Below are 5,780 nucleotides of genomic sequence, written 5' to 3'. Positions count from 1 at the left end.
TTACTACTCTGCACTCAATCTACATCGACATGATTATTTCTTTATCTCTTTTCTTTTTCGATTTAATTGTGTTTATTTACATGTTTATTTCAATTGAGATTGAGATTATGAATATCATGAGTAGCTAATTCCCTTAGGGGAAATTAATGAGTGGATGTGGGAGTGATTAACAGAGGAATAAGGGTTTCCTATAGAATTAGTTGGTATAAATTACGTGTTCTTAAGCCCTAAGCTTGACAACCCTATGAAGTAATCAAAGGTTAAACAAGGTTGGGAGATAAGCTTGCCGAGTAAATCGTGATTTATCTTGGTCAAGAAAGTGAGGTTGGGAGATAAGCGAGTATTGACTGATTAATTAATCAATTAGAGGCTGGGAGGTAATAATTAGTTAGTTAATAACTAATTCACCCTAAAATTCGAATACGAAGTTAATTAAAACCACTAAAACGAGTTAATATTCCTAATTGGTTTAACTGGTTTAGTTATTTGTTTATTTTATTATTTATGTATTTTAGTTATTTAGATTATGATATTATCCCTTTTATGATTAATCGTAATATATAATTTAATTATTACTATTTAGACTTATTATTGTAAAGAGATTTTCAATAGATATAATTCATCCTCCATTGGGTACGATCCTCGAAATACTTTTTTTGTGTTCCGTTGTAACACAATACTATATTACAATTTGACTTGTATACTTGTGGACAGCGCTGCTGTAATTTCATATATATGGTGTAGTATTTTTCAATCGAACATTTCCACATTTGTTGGAGGTCATTCATAAATACTTAAGTATATGCTTAATTACTTGCCAGTGTCTTGGATCTGGATTCACCTGATATCGACTCACCAAACCCACTGCAAAAAAAAATATTTGGACATATGCACTACATAACATACATGAGACTTTTTATCGTAGAAGCATAATAAACCTTTCTCATATTTTTATTTCTTTCATTATCTTAGGACAATCCTCTAAAGAAAGATGAAATCCCGATACAGAGGTTTGAGTTCCCTTCTTAGAATCAGTCATTACATAACGTTCCAATAACTTTTCATGTATGAATCTTGTGATAATTCTATCACTTTATTCTTGTGATCCTTAATGATTGAAATTCCTAGAAAAAAAAATTAGCTTCTCCCAAGTCATTCATGCTAAACTGTTGGGTTAACCACAGTTTAATCGATGACAATGTCCCTATATCATTTCCAATGAGTAGAATGTCATCGACATATAGAATGAGAAAGACCACCCCCATCCCCAATACATTTATAAAAAAAGGTTCATCTATGTTTTGCTCAAATCCAAAATTTTTAATCGTTTGATCAAATCTTTAATTCTATGAGTGGGATGTTTGCTTAAGTTTATATATGGATCTAAGCAGCTTGCAAAATTTATGCTTATTTCCTTATATCATATGGATGCTCTGTTCAAGATAGCCGTTCAAGAACACTGTCTTGACATCCATTTGCTAGATCTCGTAATCAAGAGTAGCCACAATGGATAACAATATGTGGACTGAATTGAGCATGAAAATTGGGGAGAAGGTTTTTCATAATCGATACCTTCATTCTGAGTATAAACTTTTGCTAAAAGTCTAGCCTTATAAGTTTTCACTTTTTCATCCTCATTTTTACTATTCTTTTAGATCCACTTACACGCTATGGGTTTTAGCCCTTCTAGTAAGTCTACAAGTTCCCACACCGAGTTTGAATCCACAAAATTCATTTCAGTTTTCATACCTATTTCCCAAAGCTTGGAATTAGCATTATGCATCACTTCATCATATGTGAGTGGGTCATCATCTTCTTATTTGGCAGTCTCAATGTTTAAAAAACTTTTACTAGATTGGAAGAACTTAGGCATGCGAGAAACTTTCTCATTGTGATGAAGTACTATATGTTGGTGACCGTTTATAGGTCTACTATTAGGAGTTAGTTTGAGAACAATTTCTATAGGGCTTTGTGTATTTCTGAAAAGTTCCTTGAGTCATTCTTTTCTTCAAGGTTTGAAGTCATTCATGTAACATTCCTCAGGGAAAGAAGAATAAGTTGAAACTATCATTGCTTGCTCTTTTGGGTTATAAAACAAACCATCCTTTGTTCTTTTTAGATATTCCACAAACATGCACAATTCTGTCAGTGAATCTAACTTCCTCACATCTTTATCCAATACGTAGGTCAAACATCAGTAAATCCTTAAATGGTTTAGATTTGGCTTCTTGCTTTGTCACAATTTGTATAGAGTTTTAATTGTTGCCTTAGTTGGTACATCATTTAGAATATCGAAAGTCGTTTGTAACGCATATCCCCAAAAGAAGAGTGACAACTTTGAATAACTTAACATCGAACAAACCATGTCTAACAAAGTTTGATTTCTTCTCTCTACCACGTCATTCTGTTGTGGAGTGTTTGGTGTGGTTAATTGGAATCATATTATCTATGAGATACCCTAAGAACTCATTTGATAATTATTCCCTACCTCGATCAGACTGAAGTGCCTTTATAGGTAAACCTATTTGTTTCTCTACATTCGCACTAAAACCTTTGAATTTATCAAATGCTTCACTCTTGCAGTGCATTAGGTACACATACCCATATCTGGAATAATCATCAATAAATGTTACATAATACTTGTAACCACCTCTTACACTGACATTCATAGGGCCACATACATCAGTGTGCACAAGTTCTAAGGGTTTCAAGGCCCTTGTTCTTTTTGCATTAAAAGATCACGTAGTTATTTTACCTTCTAAGCAATATTCTGTTAGAAAAAATCCAGTTTGAAAATAGTTTTCTTGCACTTGAAAAATTAAAATTTTAAAAATGGACCCGGTTTGTGATATTTATAGCAATAAACCTGTACTGAATATGCATTTTTATTTTCTGATAAGTGGATCCTTGATGTTTTTCGACATTCATGTAACAACCTATTTTTAGTGGTGTCAAAAATAATAGTTTCAGGACCACAAATATGATGAGTGAGTCCGTAAATATTATTGTTTAATATTTACGAGTCAAATATAGTATTATATTAAATTTTGATTTGATAATTTTTTATTTAAATGAATAGTTAAGTTTAAGTGGTTTGCCCCTAAAGTCAAGTGATTTTGGAAAACGAGGAATCAGGACCTCGTGTCTATAAACTGAGCTTGTAAATATTTTTCTTAAATATTTACAGAGCGATTATATAGGTATAATGAAATTTGGTCTAGAAATTTTGATGTTTGGATAGTTAATTAAGGAAAATGGACTAAATCGTACAAACTGCAAAAAATAATCAGTATAGGTTTATTTGTATTAAATGTTATAAAAGCATGAAATGAAGGTTTTACAATGCAATTAGAGCTTAATTGTTACTAATGGCCGATTAGTGGATGGAAATATGTTTATTTTATAATAATTAAATGTTAAATAATAAACAAAAGAAAACATGGTCATCTTCATCAATTTTCTTCCTAAAACCGATTCCTCCATAGCTTGAGAAACCAAAGTATTGACCAAGCTTTAATCTCCTTGCATGGTATGAAATTCAAGCCCGTTTTTAGTAATTTTTATATTTTTGAGATCGTTGTAGCTTAATCTAGCTAACCCAGGGACTAATTCGTAAAACTATTAAATGTTTTTGTAATATCCTGAATTAGGGCTTAATCGGAATAGTGGTTTCGTGACCACAAAGTCGAGATAGAAATAATTATTTTACAATGATTTTTATGTTTATGATATGATTGCATGATTGTGTGAAAATTTCGTGATGAAATTCTATGCCTAAAGTGCTTAAATTGAAAGTAGGGACTAAATCGAATAAGTTGCAAAACTTGCATTCTAGAAGTTTTTAGTATGAAATTGTTTTGGAATATTAATGAGGAGGTCTTAAATAGAAATTTGACCAATTTTAAGTTCATGGACAAAATTAGGACATGGAAGGAATTTTTAGAAAGTTTAGTAGTAAGGGTATTTTGGTCATTTAGTTATTAAAATGAACAAAATTAAAAGCCAATTTTTGTCCATCTTCTTCATTAGGCCGAAATTTCAAGGGTTCTCCATAGCTAGGGTTTGTTTCAAGCTTCCAAGCTCTATAGTAAGTGATTCCAAGCCCCGTTTTTAATGTTCTTTATGTTTTTGGAATCCCGGTAGCTCGATTAAGCTTATGCTAGCAATAATTCAACCTAGGGTTTATATTTGGAAAAATACCCATAGGTGAAATTTGTGTATTTTGATGTTTTATGATAGAATATGGGGTTTTAAATTATGTTAGACAACTTGTGCTACTCGGTTTTTAGTGAAAACGAGTAAAAGGGCTTAATCGGCAAAAATACCTAATAGTCACAAGTATATGTTAGAGAGAAAATTTGATGTTGCCATAGAAGGAAAAGTGATCAGCATGTTATAAAACATAAGAATAAGGAATAAATTTTAATTCCAGAGCCTAGGGCAAAAGTGTAATTATGCAAAAGTTTAGGGGCAAAAGTGTAATTTTTCCAAAGTTCGTATTAAATGCTGTTTTGATGAATGTATGTATTAAATAAGATTAATTTGGTATTATAGATCAAGAAAAACGAGATTCAAGTCGTGATCGAGGAAAAGAAAAGATTGTGGACTAAATTGCAAAATCTTTATATTTTGGTACCAAGGTAAGTTCATGTGTAAATAATGTAGCATAAATGTTATTTTTAAGTTATTAATGTTAATTATATGATATGCTGATTTTTAATCGTGAAATATTATGCTTTGTGGTTAATGTTGAGTAATATGCAAATTATGTTTACTACTTGATAAATATGAATTGCTACCGAGTATCAGTTTCGATATTCCATGGAAGACGGCAAATGTGAGATCGAGGAAAAAAGCCCGTTTGAACCTTAGGAATAGATTAGGATACAAGTGATATGTCACTAGGATGGTTGAGCATCCGAACTCGATGAGTTGAGTCCGAGTTCACTTATGGATGCAAATGTCCGAACTCGTTGAGTTGAGTCCGAGTTCGTGAGATGTAACTAGGCATCCGAACTCGTTGAGTTGAGTCCGAGTTCATTTATGGATGCGAACACCCAAGCTCGTTGAGTTGAGTCCGAGTTCACTTAGGGGCGGGTTACATGATTTCTTGATTACATATGTGGCACTTATGTGCAAATTATCCATGTATCCGAGTTGTATTCCGATGTGTTCAACGGGTGAAATTTCTAGTTTAATGGAAGAGCACTTAAGATATAAGTGACGTTTTGGGTAAGTGTTGTGAAATGGACACTTTGGACAGGTATGTTCTTAACCCTCGGGTTGAAAATAGATACAACAACGATAAGGTGGTAAGATGATGAATGATGTTTAAAGATGTGATATATGTTTTGGTGGTACCATGCTAAAGTTGTTTGGTATATTTGTATTGTTATGTTACTTGTTATTTACATATGAACTTACTAAGCATTTATGCTTACTCCTTCCTTTTCATTCACTGTAGTTTTGAACAAGCCGGCTCAGGAATCGGGACAGGTCGAAAGTTCGATCACACTATCCAAAGGACTTTTATCTTGGTAAATGGCTTGTACAACTACTTAAGTATGGCATGTATAGCAATATACCTATTTTGTGTAAATAATTTTATGATATGGCCATGTTTGGTTGAGAAAATGTTTGATATTGATAAGTCATGGTGATGGCTAATTTAGATCATGTTTGATATCATGGAAGTTTAACAGGTTATCTAGTTCATAAAAATTCATGGAAAGATGAAACTTGCCTTAAAACAGAATATTGCTACAGCAATGACATGAATT

Source organism: Gossypium arboreum, chromosome 1 (genome assembly GCF_025698485.1).
Source record: "Gossypium arboreum isolate Shixiya-1 chromosome 1, ASM2569848v2, whole genome shotgun sequence".
Taxonomy (NCBI): domain Eukaryota; kingdom Viridiplantae; phylum Streptophyta; class Magnoliopsida; order Malvales; family Malvaceae; genus Gossypium; species Gossypium arboreum.
Note: the sequence above shows the minus strand (reverse complement) of the source record.